This window comes from Puma concolor, chromosome E1, assembly GCF_028749965.1.
Source record: "Puma concolor isolate L17-30 chromosome E1, mPumCon1.1.hap2, whole genome shotgun sequence".
Lineage (NCBI taxonomy): Eukaryota > Metazoa > Chordata > Mammalia > Carnivora > Felidae > Puma > Puma concolor.
The window spans coordinates 33,828,413-33,851,675 of NC_141680.1; the positions used below are offsets into that span (position 1 = coordinate 33,828,413).

A 23,263-nucleotide genomic window follows, 5' to 3' on the forward strand; every position below is an offset into this window, starting at 1 on the left:
AGATTCTGTGTTTCCCTCTCTCTCTGCCCCTAGCCTGCTCTCTACTCTCTCTCTCTCTCTGTCAAAAATAAACATTAAAAAAATTAAGTTCATAGTCAGTGTTAGAAATTTAAATCACACCCTTGTGTTCTCTCACATTTTCTTGATGTTGCCCTCAGTAAAGGGAATATGAAAGATATGTGTCACTAAATCTTGTGCAGTTTTTCACCATATTACAAATATGTCTGTCTTCTTCCCCATCATGATTGCATGGTCCCTTAATGATACTAAGTTTTTAGAGTAGTGTCAAAAACCTACAGTTCTCTCCACATTATTCTCACACGTTTAAATATTCAGAAGTTTCCAATTGCCACTAAATGATTTTATCATACCTCACCTTTTCAGTCTTAGACCATATTATCTCCATCTATATATTCGGTCTTCAAGGAAATATGTAAATTCCTACTATTTACCAAGATATTACCTTTCCTAGGGCTATTCTCTCTGACAGAAAGCTCTTCTATCATGTAATAATTTCTCTGTATTCCCCTCCCCATGCAAACATCTCTCCGTCTGGTGAAATATTATCCATTCTTCACGGTCTAAGTCCTCAGGAAAGCCTTAGATAATCCTTTCAGTGACGTGTGTTCCGTTCTACTGCTGTGCATAGGTTTCTCACGGCATTTAACCTACCCTGCCCTGCTTTATAAATTTCATGCATATGCAATCTGTATAGTATTTACCTGATAAGAGCTCTTTCAAGGACTTGGGTATGTTTCCCCAGTGGTTAGCAAAGTACCGATAATATCAGATGAGTTTGGTAAAAGTTAGTTCGATGATTAAGAGAATCTCTGCCTGTGTTAGGAGAAAATTTTCTAGAAATGAGAATTTTATGTATCTAAACATTAGTTCTTTAATATTTCATATAAATCTTAAAAAAAATTTTTTTTTATGTTTATTTATTTTTGAGACAGAGAGAGACAGAGCATGAACGGGGGAGGGGCAGAGAGAGAAGGAGACACAGAATCGGAAGCAGGCTCCAGGCTCTGAGCCATCAGCCCAGAGTCCGACACGGGGCTCGAATTCGCGGACCGCAAGATCATGACCTGAGCTGAAGTCGGACGCTCAACCGACTGAGCCACCCAGGCACCCCTATATTTCATATAAATCTTAAGAAAACCCCTTTAAATAATATTTTTGAATGAATATAACACTCTTCTGATGAATTAAAGGGGATACGGTTACTAATACTTCGCTTACATAATTTTTAGTACATATAAAGTGTTATGGGCTAAAAATGGATAAAATAATTAAATCCATTTGGAGACTAGAAGTACTAAATGACTTGCTTACAACTGCATGTGTCAGAGATTGAGTATGGATTAGAACACTGACCTTTGAGTTTCTCATTTAATTTCTAAGAATCATCAGCCAACCGTCTTGTCAAAGGCATATATTTTGATCGTTCAATCTGAGGAAGGATGAGAAATAAAATGGGAAACCTATATACTAGATATATAGGAAAACATTTGCTCATGCACTTAAATTTATGTTCTAACATCAAACTCTTTACTTACTGTATTTCCTCAGTAAACTCATAATCTGAAGATTTCAGCCTCGTTTCAAATGGCTATACAATTTATTTGGTCAAATTCATGTGTTTGATGTTCTATGATTATCTTTTGTCCTCCCTTAGCTACTAATACTTTTCTTGTGATTTTGTTTCAACAAGGTTTTTTTTTTTAATTTGAAATTTATTGTCAAATTGGTCTCCATACAACACCCAGTGCTCATCCCGACAGGTGCCCTCCTCAATCAACAAGGTTTGTTTTTTACTAGCAATGTGATTTGAGAATATATCCATGTCTCTCCCTATGGCATTTAGGAAGATATAAGAAATTAGTTTTTTTTCCTTTTTCTATGTTTTTGTGTAATCTTATTGACTTTTGATGAAAATAATTCTATTACTATTTTAAAACCAGAGTCTTGCTTTAAATTTTCCAGACCCCATCATGTTGCTATTATGTTTCAGGAAGATATTTTTTGCAATTAGCTCAAGATTCCTTAATAGAAATATGACTTAAAATAGATATTTATTGAACGCTTCTCTTATAAACAATGTATCAGAGCCTGTGACCTGGCATTGTTTAGTCCTGTGTTCACACATACATTGATGATGTCATTATCATTGGGTAATCTCTTCAAGACTTTAAAATCAGAGACCCTTTTCTCTAAAATCCGCCTATACCATTAAATCATCCTAGTTTCAGCTAAAGAGGATATTTGGTGATCTCTGGATCAAAGAAAGTGGCACCTGCCAAAGCTATGCATGAATGTGTTTCAATAGGAGAAAGGAGTTGACTTAATTCCTCTTGACCTTTTACTGCAACCACATATGTTGCAAAGATTGTTTCAGTTTACTGTTTTGTCAACCTGAAGTGATTAACAGTTTTACTCTTTGCTTAGGGATGGCCAGCCTTGGCCAATGCTGATTTCAAGATTTCACTTCCTCTCAGGTACCATGTTAGCTGTCATTTGAAAAAAAAAAAAAAAAGTGAGGTCTATTTTATTTGACTCATTCAACACTTTTTGTTAGTTTAATCATCTGACTTCTGTCCATGATAAGTCTTAGAACATTTGCTCTGAAAAGGAAAGTACTGCTCCTTAGGCAATAATTTAGTGCCTCTGGAAGACTCTGGGTTGTCACAATAATTGGGAAACTGCACCAATATTTAGTAGGTAAGAACAAAGGATGCTAGAAACTTTTTAATACAGGAGATAATAAGCATAATGAAACATTCTCTCATGTAATGTATGACTTTCAAATGTCCTAATGGTTATCCACGTGAACTAAAAATGTTTTAATAACTATCTGAACCCAGAACCTAACTCATTTTACACATAAATCCAGGTATTTTTGCTGATTTTTTATGCACATTGCATTTCCCACTCAACAGTTATGAACATCAAGAGAAGAATATGCTTTATTAATATTTTTGGAAACTTATACCAAGAATTATTTGCTGTTTTGGAAAAAATTTTACTGAGAACAAAGTATTTTTGTAATTCGGATCACAGATACCCAGCATTTTATTGGTCTTCATTTGTAGTTGACATATGAATTTTTACATATTTTAATACAAATATATTTTATATATAGGTACAAGCATCAGCAATTTAATTAAGTCTTCTAGTATAGTTGTGTCCAAGCGTTTAGACATAGAAATACATGCTATTAATTGTAGCTTGGTTTTCTCTTCTTTCCTCTTTACGTTATGGTTAGGGCTTTATACTGATTTCATTAAAACTTATATTAGTGTTTGATAGTATCTTTTGAATTTTATTCTGAAAAAGTAGAGGTGGTATTACAGGAAAATGTTACCAAAGGGGACATTGGGTATCATGAGGTTAAGAGTTACTGCCTTAGTCACAGTGACCTCACTTTGACAGAATTTAGAACAATGTTAAAGGGTTTTGAGATCTCCTCTTGCTTTTTTTGTGGTTCACACTGAGACTCAAAGCCAAAAATACCTCATGTGAAAAGAAACTTTTTAAAAATAAAGTTGATTGAATTGCATAAGATTTACAGTTCATGAAGCATTGGCTTCATTTGTGAGCTCAAGCACACAAATTAAACCCTTTTCTCTCTATATTTTGGTTTGGCAAGAATTATAGCTCAAAAATGTTTAATTTGAATAACCCTAGATGAGGCACATACTTTAACCTGCACAGAAACATGTCTTTTTGTGACTTAGGAAAAAAGTTGCCAGTATTTAGAAATTAGGAGACTGTATGTGAAATGTCTTGATTTCTGGCCAAGCTTAGGAAAAATGGAAGAGTAGCAACACTGGATCTTTATTCCCCCGTGGCAACAATAATCTGGGGCTAAGAGGTGGCAACTCTCCAGGGGGGCACAGTTCTTTATTGTCTCTGTCATCTGCCCTGATTCACTGATTTATATTATCTGCCAGAACCTTATGTTTGTGACCTCTGGCTTAATTAAGCATATAAAACTACATACATGAACAAAAGTAAAATATTCAAAGTAATCAGAAATGTGTAGAGTGCTATAAAATATCAGGTCATATTTTATTATAAGGTTATATGTTAATTACAACACTAAATAACATTATAATATAATATGAGGTAATGGGGGGGAGGGGATGGGGAACCAGCCAGAGCCACATAGGATTTACAATCAGGGTCTTATATCATCTGTTCTACACCTTCACCTGTATATGGTGATAGATAAATCTTATTTCCTTTCTAAACATCAGTTTTTCATCTTGTAACATGAGCTGGTAAAACCTGACTGTGGTGTTTAGTGTTTGTGTTCCACTCAGATCTCTTTGGATTACTTTTTAAAATACTGCTTGCTGTTTCCCTCCCTACTCCTAACTTCTGTGTGTGTTTGCCTTTGGGCTATTGAAACCTATTTTGCTTGCAAATGGGATGAGACAGAGTTACCTGGAAAAAACGTGTCCCCATTGGAAATGCTTAGCCAGTGTCTGAAGGCAGTGGGCATATGGAAGCTTAGATCCCTATCTCAGATCAGTAAAATTCTGAAACATAACTTGTACTCTAAAATTTCCATGCACGTGAGATTAATTTACACTCTATCTATTTTTTTTTTTCTGATAAAAGGGCAGCCTTACTCAGGATTCCTTTACTTCTTTGGGATCTTTTCCTTACTATATCTTTTGCATATAAAACCTCATTTCAGAGTCTGATTCCAGGGAAGCCCAACTAAAACTCTTATTAGTCAACCTTGCAGTACTAGTGTGAGATATAATATGATGTATGAAAATGCAATGTAAAATATAAAATGCTTTTCTTAAAAATTCTAGTAGAATTTGCAAGGCAAAATAACAATCTTTTTTCATGCCCAGAACTTAGTAAGAGAATTAACCTAAAGATATTATGAAAATAATCTGTTCAGTCTATCCATATCTTTCACATAATGATTTTCTTTCACATAATTGATTTTCACAGAAAATCAATAGAAGTCAAGAAGTAGGGGTGCCTGAGTGGCTCAGACGGTTGAGCATCTGACTTTGGCTCAGGTCATGATCTCACAGTTTGTGAGTTCAAGCCCCCTGTTGGGCTCTGTGCTGACAGCTCAGATCCTGGAGCCTGCTTTGGCTTCTGTGTCTCCCCCCTTCTCACTTCTTCTTCCCCACTGTCTCTCTCTCTCTCTCTCAAAAAAAATAAACATTAAAATTTTTTTTAAAAAAAGTAAAGAAGTAATGTTTTGATGACAGATACATCACTTCTGTAACCAGTTCTATTTGACTGTATAGCAGCAATGAGGAATAACATGGCATTGTGGTTTTCTTTTCTCTATATATGTATATATATCATATGTTACATATAATATATACCATAAGTAATGTATGTCATATTATATATCATATATATTATATGTAATATATATTATATGTAACATATAATATGCATTATATACATATCTTACATATAACACATATGTTATATGTAATATATGTTAATGATATATATTTTATATATAACAGTAATATATTGTTAATGTATATAATAATATATAATATATAATTATTTAACTCAAGTTTTATATTATATAAATAATATATAACAAATTAATAGCTGTAATATAGAATAAATTATATATATTATATTATATAAATATAAGTATTATATAGTATAGTTTAGTATATCATAGTACATTATATACAATAGTGAAATATTATATAAATATATATTATTAATATTATATAATTATATATTTAACTCAAATTTTATATTATTTTTTGTAGTAAAGGAAGCTCTTCACTGTTTCACTTTTTCAAAGGTTATTTCTGAGTTGCAAAAATCATCTCTCCATATTTTTCCCTATATTACCATGATTTGTTCTGTATTCTCCCCTTCAATCTTGGCTGCCACAACCTCACAGAAAGCATGAGGACCCTTTTTTCTTGCATCTATGTGAAAACTGTAGCAGCAGACAGTAACTGCCTCAGGTCTGTCAAATAGATGCAGGCTATAATTCTGAATGTATTTTATGTATTCGACATACTCAATATTGTCTTCTGATGATGCTCTTGCTATTACCCTGTGACAATTGCTTTGTTTCGTTCCACAATCCAACTATCCTCAAAGTTCAAGTCTACTTTCCTTGACAAAACCTGAGAACTAAACTTTGAGTTCTCCACCAGGAGCAAATGTAAGTGGGCCAAAAAGAGATACATTAAGCCTGAACTAACATTTGCAGCTGTTTTGTTAATTTGATTGTTATGATGGTCAGTCAGCGTGTGTTTAATCACTCAAAAACAGACAATTAAAATATAAAGCACTCAGTTGAAAAACCACTTGTTTTCACACTAAATTTTTTTTTAGTCCATTAAATGAGTTACTTGGTTTAAAAATATAATTTCAATATAAAAGATTGGTTTGAAACATGTCCCTTCTTCTATTTTGTACACAATAGGGAACAAACTGGAAAGAAATACTATAGCCATCAAGTTTAACATGTTTTTGTGTTGGCTCCAGAAGTTGATTGACTTAAAGCAAAGTTCTTGTTTTAATTCTTTTAGTCTCAGACTTGATGTACTTATGAATAAAAAACACTCCCAATTATTCATCTTTGTGGGAGACAAGCATACATATCTTCAGTTATTTATGAGAAAGATAATGTATACAATGATTTGGGAGCCGCCTAGCTGACTACATGGACAGAGATATCAGAATATGAAAATTTATGGCAGAAACTCTAACAGTTATGCTCAATCTAAAAATTTACCATAATCTGAAGTATAACTCTGTTATAAAAATTCAGTTACTTCTTTTCTTGTTGGTAGCTGCGGAAATTTTAAATATTTGTGTCTTACTAGCTTTGAATTGGAGACTGTATGTAGAAATCCTAATCATAAAAGATGCATATGTAAGTATTTGTGCCCTCAGAAAAAGGCAAATATGTAATCAAAAGTTGCAAATATTTGAAGATATGGCCCCTATACTCCAATGTAGGGTCTAGTTCTTTTTTTTTTTTTTTTTTTTTTAATTTTTTTTTTCTTTTTTTTTTTTTTTTTTTTTTATATATGAAATTTATTGTCAAATTGGTTTCCATACAACACCCAGTGCTCATCCCAAAAGGTGCCCTCCTCAGTACCCATCACCCACCCTCTCCTCCCTCCCACCCCCCCATCAACCCTTAGTTTGTTCTCAGTTCTCAACAGTCTCTTATGCTTTGGCTCTCTCCCACTCTAACCTCTTTTTTTTTTTTTTTGTTCCCCTCCCCCATGGGTTTCTCTTAAGTTTCTCAGGATCCACATAAGAGTGAAACCATATGGTATCTGTCTTTCTCTGTATGGCTTATTTCACTTAGCATCACACTCTCCAGTTCCATCCACGTTGCTACAAAAGGCCATATTTCATTTTTTCTCATTGCCACGTAGTACTCCATTGTGTATATAAACCACAATTTCTTTATCCATTCATCAGTTGATGGACATTTAGGCTCTTTCCATAATTTGGCTATTGTTGAGAGTGCTGCTATGAACATTGGGGTACAAGTGCCCCTATGCATCAGTACTCCTGTGTCCCTTGGATAAATTCCTAGCAGTGCTATTGCTGGGTCATAGGGTAGGTCTATTTTTAATTTTCTGAGGAACCTCCACACTGCTTTCCAGAGCGGCTGCACCAATTTGCATTCCCACCAACAGTGCAAGAGGGTTCCCGTTTCTCCACATCCTCTTCAGCATCTATAGTCTCCTGATTTGTTCATTTTGGCCACTCTGACTGGCGTGAGGTGATATCTGAGTGTGGTTTTGATTTGTATTTCCCTGATAAGGAGCGATGCTTGTAGGGTCTAGTTCTATAGTGAAGCTATGAACAGAAAAGAAAACTACAGAGTAAAAAGTGTTTTGATATACATGATGCTGTAAGAACATATATGAGGGTCACTAATTCAGATTTTGGAACACAGAGAAGAATGTGCAGAAGTCATACATGTGGAGATTTCCCTGAGAGTTTTCCAGAGGAACAGATATGGGAAAGTCCAGGTGAAGAGATTGTGCACACCTTTGAGAGAGAGGGAGAGACTCAGAGAGAAAGAGAGAGAGAGAGAGGAAGGGAGGGTGAAGGATAGAGGAGAAGAGAAGGAGAGAGAGAGAGAGAGAGAGAGAGAGAACAGAAGAGGGGAAAAAAGAAGGAGATGGATGGAGGGGGAGAGATGGAAATTGATATTTTGGAAGTGGAAAGAACGTCAATACAACATGAACTTGTGTGAAGGAGGGAAGGAAGAAGTATGAGGTGGTTGTGAGATAAATTAGATTGAAGAGGAAAGCAGGAGTCAATTGGGCAGGTCTATTAGGATCAAGAGTTTATCCTTTGTCTCAGAGGAGGTGAGGGAAATGGGGAGCCTTCCAAAAGCTTCAAGCAAGTGACTTTCTGGCTGAGATGAAAATTTTAAAGAGTTGACTCTTCTTCTAAGGAGGGAAAATGGGTGGTAGGTGTGGGGCAGGCAATACAGGAGGCAAGAGAACCAGTCAGAAGGCTATTGCAGTCAGACATGAGAGAGAAGATTTTCATGGGCACCAAAGGAGTGGCAGTGGGAATAGATGAGTTTGTGACATAGTTAAAGGCAAGAGACAGGAGGATGATGTCTGGTGATGTCTTCACGACGAGTGAATGGTGGTGATGTAACAGGGACAGAACAGCAAAAAAGCAGGGAGTTTTCCAACTGAGTAATCAGGACACACACTATATGTCTTTTACTGAGAGAGTGTTTCTAGGAGAAGCAGACACTAATATGCCAGGTTTTGATTAATGGTCAGATTTGCAAATAAATTATTTAAACTAAAAAGTGATTTTCAACTTCTGCATGTTGGCAATATGTCTTCCTCTAAAATACACCTCTTAATTTTAGATTGGTCTACTGCCTTAAGAAGCCTACTGCAGAAGGTAGGCTGTGTTTGACTCCTGGAATGGATGCCTCTAAACTATGTGACTTAGGGTAAATCACTAAACTTCTCTGAAATCCTTTTTTTTTTTATCTGCTTACTTTGGGTATTATCATCTAACTTCCTGAGTTGTTTTGAAAATTCCATAAGATAATGTATGTAAAGGACCAGACAACTAAGCAAGTAAGGGTTACCTCTCAACTCATATCTTCACTTTATGTTGATGCCGTTACTATTTTTAAATCTACACCAAAAGATGGCCACAACTCAAACCTGTGGATATGCCACTTCGCATGGTGAGACTCTGCAGATGTGATTCAGGTTAACGACTCTGAAACAGAAATATTATCCTGCATTGTCTGGATTGGTCCAATGTAATCGCACGAATCCTTAAAAGTTGTAATCAGAGAGAAAGAGGTGATGATAGAGGAGAGATCAGGGAGATGCAACTTTGCCAGCTTTCAGGATGGAGGGAAGGGGCCACGAGCCAAGGAATATGGCTAAACTCCAGGAGCTGGAAAATGCAAAGGAATGAATTCTCCTTTAGAAAGAAATACAGTTCTGCCAACATTTTGATTTTAGCCCAGTGACAGTAGACTTCTGACCTGCAGAACTGTAAGTGTATGCTACCTTTTAAGCCACCAAGTTTATTGTGATCCCTTATGTCAGAAATAGAAAGTTTATATATATTTTATTAATATTAATACAATTAATATGTTTAATATGAATAAAAGTGAATGGTAACTTTTAAAAATAGGGGGCAAGGAGATATTTAGAGATAGCAGGATAAGAGACCCCAAACTACCTACAACCTATGCTTTAAATGGATGGTGTTGCCCAACTTCTTACCTCTTTTCCCACATGAGCATGTCCATGGGGACTTGACAATTGACCACTGAGTTTCTATGTCTTCTTGTAGTCTGTGCCATGACATATTTCTTCAGCAAAGTGTGAGGAGATACCATGAGATCATGAGATGCTTCCTCCATATTACCCCAGAGCAGAAAATAGTAGCCATGGCACAGGTTTTCAAATTTGTATGTGAGTAGAAAGCAACAACCAGCCTTCCTACTTGAATACAGGGCTGGAGAGAGGAAGTGGCAGCGAAGAGACTTGAAATGAAGGGTACAAGGTAGGCTGGGAGGAGAACTCTGAAAGTGATATATGTGCCTCTTGTCCTATTCTGTTAGGACCCAGCTTGGATTGCATGTCCTCTCTGGACTCCTCCAACTTTCTCTGCACATAAATAAACCTCAGTGACCTCCATGACATTTATCTAAGAAGGCTATGAGAAGTCAATGAACACTCAACTGAGTGTTGTCATGTAATATAAGCTCAAAAATATTAATTGAAAACAAGGACTATAGAGGTTGCATACGTCTTAAGAGAGAGAGCTTTCAGACTGCTAGGTGTCTAAACAAAAGCCCGTTCATTGTTATTCTCCAAAATGACACTTTTTAAGTCTTACATCTTCAAAGGCTGATCATTTTTCCAAAATATGATGATCAGTTTGATCATTTTTTTTTATTATTTTAGAAATGTATTTTAAAATAAAATATTCTGATAACAGAAGAACATACTGTTCTCAGAGGCCAAGACCCCAGGTAACAATGGGCAGTCTCCAATTTTTCCCTCTCCATTAGCGGTATCCAGAGCTTCTGGCAAATGGAACGTCTTGCAATCAGAGTGAACCACTGCTCAGAAGCTCTTTGAAGTCACATTAGGGTTCTTGTAGCCGTGTTTTGAAACATTATCTACTATGTCATGCGCTGAAAAATGCTTATAGTGTCATGTTTAGGTTTCTTTAAAGGGCCATGTGTTGAGGCTCTTATTTCTTATTTCTGCTGGTTGGTGGTAAATTTGTGTGTGATGGTAAATGTCATATTCACACATGACCACAAATATAATCATTTTCAGTGAATTGGCCGATCATTTTTTAAAAAACCATATCATGTTTATTACATGTTTTCTCATAAAATTAAACTTTTTTATTCCCCTGCATCATCTCAATTATTTATTTTGGCTCTCATCAGAAAGAAACTCATTTAGCTAGAGACTCACTTTTCTATATGATTTCAACCTAGTATTTTAATGCCATTTATAACAAAGTTATCAAAGGTTTCAAACATGCTTAAAAGTATAATTTTTGTATATGAATCAATGCACCCACCATTCATTTATAACAACTTTTAATTTTGCCTTATTTTGCTTCTGATTTGTTACCTATTTTTCAATAAGGAAAACATTTAAGATTCCATATAATTAAGTGCCCATTTTTTACTACATTCACTGGCTTTTATTTCCAGAGGTGAACATTCTCCTGAAAGGGGTATTTATTATCTTCATGATTGTTGTATACTTTTTTACATATGATGTGTCAATATAAATGAATAGAATATTATGCAGGTCTTTTACATGATACATAAGATCACTTGGCACATATCATTCTGGAACTTGTTTCTTTTATTAATATTGTTTGATTGAGATTTACCTATGTTGGTAGACTCTACTCTAATTCAACCGTTGTATGTTTTAAAGTATATCAATAGATATATGTGCAAGATTTTATCTACTCTCTTGTAATAGATAATTTATTACAACATTTTCAATATTACACTGTTGTATTTCTTGAAAATATATCCTTGCATATATGTGTGAAAATTCTTTCTGGAGTGCTTACCAAATGGAAATGGTGGATGATGGGATATGTCCATCTTAAAATTTACAAGATATTGTCAAATTGCTTTGAAAAGGGAGTGTAGTGATTTATGCTTTTACAAGCAGTGTTTGAGAATTCTGATTCCTCATGGCCTCGGTATTGTCAACTTTAAAAAATTTTGCTTAATTGAATGGTTGTGAATGACATCTTAGAAAAAAGCAAGAGCTAGAAGGAAATTGATCATCTTTGGGTCAAGCCCCGTTCTCTTCTAAACAATAAACTGTAGCCAAGATGGTAAACAACTTTTATAGTTCATAGATTTACCTAACAACAGGGGCAAGATGGAAAAAGAAACTTGCCTTGAACTCAGCATTCAGTTTGGGCATTCACAAATTTCATTTGTATGTATTTGAGTGATTTGTGAAGAGAAAAACACATCTGTTGTAAAATGCAGCTAACTTTAAGAATCACATCCCATATTTTTATTGCCTTATTTCTCCCTCCCTATTTTTTAGCAACTAGACAGATCCTGGGGCTTTTGAATAGTGAGTAAATGTTCATATTCCTAAATAATCAGCTGGATTTGATTTCATATTAAAAATGAATGTTTAGGTATTACCTATTAGTTTTAAGAGAGTTATTATTCTGAAATGAATGCTTCAGATCTTTGCTTTTGATCTTTAAATTCTATTTTATATAACATTGAACAATAGATGTCACTGTTTTGCCGATAAAAATAAATACGAAATTACTTCATTTGATGACTTTTCTTCATAAACAATTCTTGGGCGAACAGATATGTTGCAGGGTTCTGGTAGAAAAATCTCAAAGAGTGGCAAAATCTTTTAAATATTAATACCTGCCAGTGTCCCTAAAAAAAGAATATACTCAATTCATTACTTTCTGAATCATTTATATGTAACTAATCTAATAAAACTGCTATTTTATGCCTCATATTAACGTTTTGACAATTAGATGTCATTACAAGGAGATTAAGAATAAGGATTTTTGAGAAGTATGGGCTCAGGGCAGAGAAAGAAACCTCTCAGAGTATGATTAATAATAGTGTAAGTCTGTGTTGCATGTGGCAAGCTGACTTGATTGACAAGGAATCTATACAAGATGGAAACCAGAGATAAATGAGGCAAGAAAGAAGAGGGATTGAAACGAATGCAATCCGGTCCAGTTCTGAGGGATGGCCAAGTGGTAGCCTATGTTCCAAATCTCATGGCTGCAGTCAAGGCCATATTTAAATGTGTATCAATTTTGCCTGAACAAACCAGAAGTTTTCATGAAGCTAAGCTACAGCTGCTAAACTTTTGGCATCAGGGAGATGACCTGGCACTAACAGTGGGGACTATTCAGAGATTGTTTAATGATAGTGTGCTTTTTTACACGTGGGACATATATGGAAGATTAGGTTAAGGTCCAAGAAGACTGTTAAAATTTAAGGACATCTGTTTCCTTAAGTTCTCCATTGATTGCAACATAGTCTGCTAAAGCCTTAGGAAGTGTATGCCCGAAGACAAAATAAATAAATAAATAAATAAATAAATAAATAAATAAATAAATAAAACTAACCAGCTGTGTATCCTAATTGTATTTGTAAAGGGGTTCAGAATTTATGAAGCACTTTCACATTCATTACCCAGACTGTTCTCTGCCTGTTCAACCCCTTGCAAAATGACCTCTGGACCAACCATTTCATTCAGGCTGAGATCTCAGATGTTATTAATGACCTATACATTGTCAGAAACCACCGACCTACTCTTGTTTATTTTATTCAATCTGTGGTTTTACTTTTTTTAACATTGTAAACTATTCTCTCCTTAAATTCTCTTCTCCAGTGTTTTCTGTGCCAATTTCCCACCCTCCCCTGCCCCCACTGGTTTTTCTTTTACCTTTCTGACCTCTCCTTCTCATCCTTGTTCACTGATAATTTTCCACTATCCTTATAAATATTCTTTTAAATACTCATGTTCTCAGATTTATATCTCTTGCCCTTTAATCCCTGAATGTTTTTCTGAATGATTGCATTGGTGGGAAATCTTTGAGACACCTTATGTACAATTCATCATTTAACATTTATTTTCATTTATGTACCAGGTGCTGTTTTAGGTGCTGGGGACACAGGAGTCAATAAGAATAACATCATCTCTTCCCTTGGTCCTTTGTTTCTTATGAGGAAGAGGGCAGATGTGTGAATATAATGAATTATTGACTGATGTAGCTCCCCCTTTTCCTTCATTGGCCTCATCTTTGAAACACACTTCCTTGTACTCTCACTCCTTACCCTAGCAGCTAGGAAATTATAGGATCACACCTTTTAGGAGAGGGTTGTTAACATAGAATTTAGTGGCAATATTCCATTTCTGGATATTAAAATCGACTTTTGGAATGGACATTAGAGACAATAGTCTTGCAAGAAAACGCTTTCAGAAGTGCAAGGGGGAGAGTCTTTTGTTTTCTAAAATATGGACCTATAGGACTCATGCTATAAAGTTTATTCTTTAAGCAACAGTTTTTCCTACCTGCTTGCCCAAATAAGATTCCACGAGGTATTGAATGGGAGAGAACATGAGAGGGATAACAGAGACAGAAGTATGTTGTGTATCATCTTCTCTTTGAAACATACCCTAAAAGGTGGTGGTCAACCCTACAAAGATTTAAGGACCCAAGGAGTCCTATGTTCAGTTCCTGATTGGGTGTTAAGATGTTTATGAGTCCGCTGCAAGTGTAGAGAGAACTGCATGTGGCCAAGCAGTGGCTGAATCCACGCCTCCAGGACCTCAGGGTGCATCTCTGGTAGGTGGCAGCTAAGAACCAAATGTTTTCCTGTAGGGCTGACTGTGGCAGAGATGTGACAGTGGATGCCAAAGGACCTAGAAGAGCCTTGTGGCTAAGACAGATGACTAGCATTAGCAGGTGTTCCATGGAGCTGCTTGCTAGATGTCAGGTTGGAGAGCTGAGGCCAGGTAGGGGCCAACGTGAGGATATGACTCCTTCTTTAGACTGTTTGTCAGATAAGCAAAGGCTAAAGACAAGACATTCACTTGTGGCAACTGCCCATGCAAAGATTTTACTTTCTGCTACTAGACAGAATAATTTCTCAAAATATATTGATTTTTTTAAAACAAAGATCTATACTTTTCCGTCAACCCTAGCTAGGTGAAAGTGACAGAAAATACAAATATCCCCACACGAGTGTTGAGTTTCTATAGTGTCAGGGATCATGTGAGATTCTAAAAATATAAACCAAGTAATATATTGTCCCTGCTCTCAAAGAGCCTACATTTTATTGAGAATGACAGTGTTGAGCCAGCTTTTGGCTGGTTTTCCTTTCCTAATACCAAAGAATTCAGCCTACTTACTGCTTTGAATATCTATTCTTTCATTTCACTTTATTTTATTTTATTTATTTTTTTTAATGTTTATTCATTTTTGAGAGGGACACAGGGTGTGAGCAGGGCAGGGGCAGAGTGAGAGGGAGACACAGAATCCAAAGCAGGCTACAGGCTCTGAGCTATCAGCACAGAGCCCGACGTGGGGCCCAGTGCGGGGCTCGAATCCACGAACCATGAGATCATGACCTGAGCTGAAGTCAGACGCTTAACTGACTGAGCCACCCAGGTGGCCCTTTTATTTTATTAAAAAAAAGTTTATTTATTTTTGAGAGAGAGAGAGAGAGAAAGAGAGAACAAGCAGGGGAAGGGTATAAAGGGATGGAGACAGAGAATCTCAAGCAGGCTCTGTGCTGACAGCAGAGAGCCTGATGTGGGGCTCAAACTCATGAACCATGAGATCATGACTTTAGTTGAAGTCAGGCACTTAATTGACTAAGCCAGCCAGGCACCCCCATTTTTTCATTTTAGATCTACCAGTTTCTTCCTTCATCATTCCAGATTCAGGGGTGGATCATTTTGGAAGTTTTCCAATACCCCTTTGGCTAAATTAACCATCAACTTCTGTTGTCCCATAGTACCTTTTATACCAGGATAACACATTTTTTAAATGTATTTCTCAGTTGTGCAAGGCTTTGTCTCCTCATTTAAATGATAAGTTCCTTAAAGGCAGAGATAATTATATGCCCATGTTTCTATCTTTAGCATCCCAGAAGATTATCAATAAAATCTTTTACTGAACATTTTAATGTTGATTTTCCAATATCACTCTGTGAAATTAGTGTTGCATTTCTAGACTTTAAAAAAAAAGATTTAAGAATAATGAAGAATACAGAAAGTCAAATTGCTTGTCTGAAGTCACATAGCTACTAAATGGCAAAGCTTGAAATTATATACAATGGAATACTACTTGGTAATGAGAAAGAATGAAATCTGGCCATTTGCAGCAACGTGGGTGGGACTGGAAGGTATTGTGCTAAGTGAAGTAAGTCAGTCAGAGAAAGGTATCATGTTTTCACTCATAGGTGGATCTTGAGAAACTTAACAGAAGACCATGGGGGAGGGGAAAGGGAAAAAAAAAACGTTCTAAAGAGGGAGGGAGGCAATCCATAAGAGACTCTTGGTACTGAGAACAAACTGAGGGTTGATGGGGGGTGGTGGGGAAGGGGGGGAAAGTGGGTGATGGGCAGGGAGGAGGGCACTGGGGGTTGTATGGAGACCAATCTGACAATATATTATATAAATAAATAAATAAATAAATAAATAACTTAAAATATAAAAAAAGGGGGGTGAAGAAATTATACGCAGTTACTGACTCTAAATCTGGCATTGTTGCTCATTTAGCTCATTTGGTTTCAATCTCAGCATTTAGAATCATGTAATGAGAGTCAGTATAAGATTGACAATTTAGAGTCGCTGTGGTCCAGTACAGTTTTCTCTTTTTTTGTCCTCACAAACCTCATGGCAAACATAAGCCTGAGCGTAGTATATTAACTGGAACCATGTCATTAACTTTTATTTTCAATTAGTTCAGGGTAAAACCCTTTGTACTTGTTGCTTTGATGATTTCTCCCATTTTTCTTCCTCCCAATTATTCCATTTGTTTCCTCTGTGACCATTCAAGCCCTTGTATTCTAGCTCTGCCTGGGAGACAGCTTCATTCAAGTTGAGGGTCACCTCAAACACACAAATAGAGAAAGCTGCCTGGGTCTGTCCGATTTTTATCCCCAATCATTGATTTGGTTCCATATCTTCTTTAAGCCATTAAAATCCTCTTTTTTTTTTCTTTTTAATTACTGAGATTACTTTTATTTAAGATTAGAAAGGAAATGGCCTGAATAGGAAGAAACAATCACATTTCAGGAAAATGATGCCTTAAGGTTTTCTCTCAGCAGTTGCTCTTTTGGAGAATAAAAGGAATCACACAAATTCTTCATCAGTGACAAGTTTGCTTTGAAGATAATATTCTACACTTTTAGTAACAGATAATTTTGATATTTTTAAAAGAAACACATACTAGACACTGTGTTTCTGCTACTTGATATTTTAAATCAGTAATCGAACTTCAAAGAAAAGATAATTCACTTATTCATTGAACCAACACATAAATATTTATCTAGGACTCTCATACCGTTTTATTATGTAGATTGTTGAAAATAATTTCCCTGAGAAAAAGTAATAGAATGATCCTGTGAAACATTACTATCATAGATTAACTGTGGGAAGGAGGATTTGAAATTATGAAACCTTAAGTTCAGTATCTTAAAAGCAGTTTTATTAATTGCAAGGTTACGCAGCAATTCAAAATAAGTTTGTCCACTACAGGAATGTAGAAAAGCTCCTTTAATTAACAGATGTAAGCTTGTAATTAGCATGTCAACTTTCTGTGTGCCAATGGATGTTTCCAAAGTACTGAGAGTATTTTATTTTTCTCACTTTAGGAGCTCTGCCATTTTCCAAACAATCTTGTTAAGGCATTGATTTACTTTACAACCCTCCTCTTTAACTTCAGGACATCTGTTTGAACAGCCAGCAAGTCTCTTTTTAGTGGACCCCAATTAATTTTCTGAGGTTTTTTTTTTTCATTTACATAATGTCTTGTTTTCTGAAGTTCATGTTCAATTCTATGCTACATGTTTTGAGATCGTTTCAAGGACCACATGTATTCTCAGGAAAAAATTAGCAATGGTGGAGACATTAATGTGCACTTGTTAAGGAATAATGGCAACTCAGTAGAGGCCAATACACTAAAACCAGTTAGCAAGACTGCAATTTGTGTTTTTTTGTTTGTTTTTTGTTTTTTAGTTTTTGTTTTGTTTGTTTTGTCTTTTGTTTTACTAAAGGAGAGCTTTTGTGTTCTACAGATGTGAATGTAACAATCCAGGGGAAATATCTAACTATATAAGTAAAACTGTGTGTGTATATATACACATAAATAAGTTTGTTTACACAGCTGTTGCTAAGGAAGGTTAAGATCTGTGGATGAATTGCACTCAGGAATTTCTTCCATTTTCCCTTAATTTCTTTTTTTTAAATTTTTTGGCGTTTATTCATTTTTTTGAGAGACAGAGAGTGAGTAGGGGAGGGGCACACACACACACACACACACACACACACACACACACACACAGAATCCGAAGCAGGCTCCAGGCTCTGAGCTGTCAGCACAGAGCCGGATGCAGGTCGAACTCACGAACCAAGAGATCATGACCTGAGCCTAAGATGGCCACTTAACCAACTGAGCCATCCAGGCACGCCCCCTTAATTTCCAAACCTACACTGAGTAAGCAAAAAACCAGATCAAAGCTCATTAATAATTAGCATATATCTCTCTAGGTGGCAAACGACAAACTCAACATTGTCCTGTATCCATTTTCCAACAATTGGTGCCATTAGTTACCTATCTTGATATGCGGCTCTCCCTTACTTGCTAAGTTTCAACATAGAATGGAAATTTTCATTTGGTTGAGATTGATTAGAACTTATTGTAAGAAATGCTGTTAAAAATATGTAGTTTGTCTACAATGTCATGTAAAAAATGCATAATTATTTATGTCATCAAATATAGTGTCATCAAGATAGAATAACAAGCTATCCTACCAAGGGCACAGTAAAGTTGAATACAATAATCAAAGGACAAGGCAGGACAAAAGGGGTCAAAATTGCAGAGAGCCACAGGGACAGAAAGTACATTAGTGACTGCCTGGGCCTGGGGATATGGGAATTAAGGGGTGATGCATGAGGGGTACAAGGTTTCTTTTGGCAGTGATGAAATGTTTGAAATTTGTGGTAAGGGATGCATAACTCTGTGAATAGACTAAAAGCCAAAGCTATTAAAAAAAAAAAATCACAAAGACAACTACATTGAGATAGCCATTACATTCACTGCTGCTGTCTTTTCCCCTTGAGGCATTTGCTGATTCTTGAATGAAAACAGTAAGACCAAATGAGCGTTAGCCAAGTAAATATTGCTGCAACCTCACAGGAACCAAGTCTCATCGGAGGCTGAGATGGAAGTTTAGGCCTACAAGCCAACAGGAATGATTTTGGAGAAAAGGGGAGCATAGAGGAATGAGACATACACTTCCTGTGCAAATTCTCCTTCAGCTATTTGCTGAATCCAAAGCTGTGCATACATAGATCAATACTCAAAAGGGAAAAACAGAAAACAGTTGAAAAGTGACTTAAAAACTCAGTAGATAATTTAGCAAGCTCATAGTTTTCAGAAGGCAAGTTTCCATGATGGTGAATTTCAGTGAAGATGTGATGCATGCTATCCTCTAAATTTAAGGGCAAATCAGAACTATGGATCAATGTGGCATGCCCTTACTCTATGTAGATAAATCAGTATGTAGGGGAAATTTATAATATTAAAAGCCCAAAAAAAGCTGACACATTAATGGTCTAAGTATTGAGCTCAAAAAGGTGACAAAAAGTGGAAATTATACAAAGGAGGAAAAATGGAATCAACAAAATGGAAAGCTATAACAATAGAGAAAATAAAATGGCCAGAAGTTGTTCCTTTGAAAAGACTGATATAACTTATAAATATATGACAAGTCTGACTAAGAAAAAAAAAAAGTACAATATCAGGAATGAAAAATTTGGAACCAATAATATGACCATTAAAGATAATGAGTATACTATAGTTCTATGATAATAAATTAATACAACCTATTAAAACTGTGTAAGAAAAAATACTAAATCTAAATCATATTCTATCCACTAAATACATTGAATCAGTAAAGTCCTCCCATAAAGAGAACTCTGGGTGAGATAAGACTCATAGGGTGAGCAAGATGGTAGAATAGAAAGTCCCAGCTCCTGTGCTTTTATTTTCTTTTTTAATGTTTTATTTATTTTTGAGAGAGAGAGAAAGAGTACAAGTGGGGCAGGGGCAGAGAGAGAGGGAGACACAGAATTTGAAGCAGGCTCCAGGCTCTGAGCTGTCAGCACAGAGCCTGCTATGGGGCTCCAACCCACGAACCATGAGATCATGACCTGAGCTGCAGTCAGATGTTTAGCCTTCTGAGCCCCCCAGGCGTTCCTGTCCTTTTCAATAAACAGTGATCTATCAACCATCCACAGACAAAAAATGCCTTTTGGGGGAACTTTGGGATCCAGGTCAGAAGTTATGGAATTTCAGTGAAACCTATGACTGAGGAGAGTTGCTTTGAGAAGGCGAGGCCATGTCTTCATGGCAGATTTGCCAAACATGGTCCCAGATGAAGACCCAAGGGCATCTCATACCCTATGCATGGAGTCTCAGTTGGCTCTGGTCCTGCAACTAGCTCCTTCTGCTGCTGCCTTGGAGGCAGATGAGCAGGCACTGGCTCCAGTCAGAGCCCAGACCATAAGTTTTAGAAGACAACTAAAGAAAATACTTTCATGATTTGGGGTAGAGACTTCCCAAATAGGGCTTAACCATTAAATTTTAAAAATTGACAAATTGGGGGCGCCTGGGTGGCGCAGCCAGGTCACGATCTCGCGGTCCGTGAGTTCGAGCCCCGCATCAGGCTCTGGGCTGATGGCTCAGAGTCTGGAGCCTGTTTCCGATTCTGTGTCTCCCTCTCTCTCTGCTCCTCCCCCGTTCATGCTCTGTCTCTCTCTGTCCCAAAAATAAATAAACGTTGAAAAAAAAATAAAAAAATAAAAAATAAAAATTGACAAATTGAACATTAAATCTATAAGCTTCTGATCATTAAAAAATGTCATTAAGAGGGTGAATTGGCATTCCTCAGACAGGTAGAAGATATTTCCAATGCATATATCTAAAGAAGAATTTGCATCCAGAATGCATATATTGAACAGGAGACAACGGCAAAATAGCCAGTAAACATACATAAAGATATTCAACTTTAATTATCAGGGGGGAAAAAAATGTAAGGAGATACATTTCCATACACATCAGATAGTATAAAATTTGAATTTTATAAAATAACAATACTAAGTGCAGGCAAACATATGGAGGACCCATCATTCTTATAAAATGCTGGTGGTTGTATAACACTGGTCCAAGTTCTTTGGAAAACTCCTTGGCATGACCTATGTTTTATTTATTTATTTATTTATTTATTTATTTATTTATTTATTTATTTATTTTTAAACTTTTTTTTTAATGTTTTTATTATTTTTGAGAGACACAGGGAGGCAGAACATGAGCAGGGGAGGGGCAGAGAGCAAGGGAGACACCGCGTCCAAAGCAGACTCCAGGCTCTGAGCTGTGAGCACAGAGCCCAATGCGGGGCTCAAACTCACAGACCACTAGATCATGACCTGAGCTGAAGGCGGACGCTTAACTGACTGAGCTACCCAGGCGCATGACCTATTATGCTGAATACACACATACTATGGATCCAAGAATTCAGTTCCAAGGCATACTTCACATATAAATGTGCACCAAACGACATGTGTAAGAATGTTCATAGCATCATTAGTAATGGTTTAAAACAGAAACAACTCAATTTCCCATCAAGAGTAAAATTTGTAAATTATGAGGTATTTTTGCAGTGAAACAATGTAGAACAATGTAAAAATTATCAATAGATAATTGAAATAAGAGATGCAAGAGGATCTAGTTTATGAGCCCATAAATATGGGGGGGGGGAAGGCAAACTTATATTTGATGATTTTTGTCAGAAGAATCCTTATCTTTGGTGCAGGGCAGTACAGAGTGAAATGAGGCAGGAATGACGTTTCCGGGACATTATGTTCTATAAGTGGTGTTGATATAGTGGTGTTCACTTTGTAAACATTCATGGAGCCATATAGATAAGATTTGTGCACTCCACTGTATGTTACATGTCATTAAAAAAATGGATGTTATTGATATCAGGTGCTGAAACTCCCAGTAGGCTCCCCAAACTTGTGTTGCAGGAGTGGTGGTGGGGGGAGGGGTGGGGTGGAGTTGAAGATGATAGTAGAAAAAGGACAATGACAACAACAAGAACAATGATAGGCACTAGTCATTGGCATAAAAGATGGGGACAGGGAGGGAGAAAATAAAGCCACCCTCCAATCTTTTGAAGTAGGTGCTATAATTACCCTGGTTCATATAAAAGAAAGAAGCTCAGTGGGACTAAGTGACTTGCCAAAATTGACAGGTATTTATATAATAAAACTGAAACTGGAAGCCAGGCCAGATTCTTAACTCCATACTTTTTCATTGCATACAAAAATAATTTATGTTAAAAAAAAATCTCATTTTGAAGGAAAGATCATCTAAATTTTTTTTTTTCAACGTTTATTTATTTTTGGGACAGAGAGAGACAGAGCATGAACGGGGGAGGGGCAGAGAGAGAGGGAGACACAGAATCGGAAACAGGCTCCAGGCTCTGAGCCATCAGCCCAGAGCCTGATGCGGGGCTCGAACTCACAGACCGCGAGATCGTGACCTGGCTGAAGTCGGACGCTTAACTGACTGCGCCACCCAGGCGCCCCATGAAGGAAAGATCATCTAATACTAAACTAGGACAGACCTCCAAAGTTTTATTTGGTTTAACAATAGTATAGAGACTCCTGGGTGTCTCAGTCCTTTAAGCATTTGACTTTATCTCAGGTCATGATCTCACATCCCTGAGTTTGAGCCCTGCATTGGGCTCTGTACTGACAGCTCAGAACCTGGAACCTGCTTCCCATCCTCTGTCTCCCTCTCTCTCTCTGTCCCTCCCCCACTCATGCTCTGTCTCTCTCTGTCTCTCAAAAATGAATAAATGTTAAAAAAATATTTTCAAATAGTATATAACTCCACCCCTGCAGATAAAGCAGCAGAGGAGAAAATTATTTAAAGACCATAATATTGCCTTGTTACTGAAGACCCGATGTTCCTGATGACTCTAATTATTTTATACTGATAGTTTTTTGCTCAGACATTACTATTTTACTCTATAGTAGTTTTGTGTCAGTTTTCCTAGTGCCAGTGAAGTCTTTGCAACTTAAGAGGAAAAATTTTGAAAACAGTAAGTCATGTCTGCCAAAGGTAGTAACAGAATTTGGACACTCATTTTCTGTCTCCAAGTTTCGCCAGTCTACCAGGCACTCTCTTCACAAATCATCCCAATTTATTCTTTAAAAAAGGAGTTCGGGGGCACCTAGGTGGCTCAGTCGGTTTAGCATCTGACTCTTGGTTTCACCTCATGTCATGATCACGGTTCGTGAGTTCGAGCCCTGCGTTGGACTCTGAGCTGACAGTGCGGAGCCTCCTTGGAATTCTCCCTCTCTCTCTCTCTCTCTCTCTCTCTCTCTCTCCCTCTTCCTCTCCCCTGCCTGCTCTCTATCTCTCTCTCTCT

The 23,263-nt window shown here is 36.6% G+C and overlaps 1 non-coding gene across 1 annotated transcript; it reads right to left on the minus strand.

The window, feature by feature from the left end:
- Positions 1-5,865: 5,865 nt before the first annotated feature.
- On the minus strand, positions 5,866-5,994 carry LOC112855901 (small nucleolar RNA SNORA31). Its single transcript, XR_003223061.2, has one exon. It is a non-coding gene; the product is annotated as a small nucleolar RNA SNORA31 (small nucleolar RNA).
- Between the last annotated feature and the right edge of the window lie 17,269 nt (positions 5,995-23,263).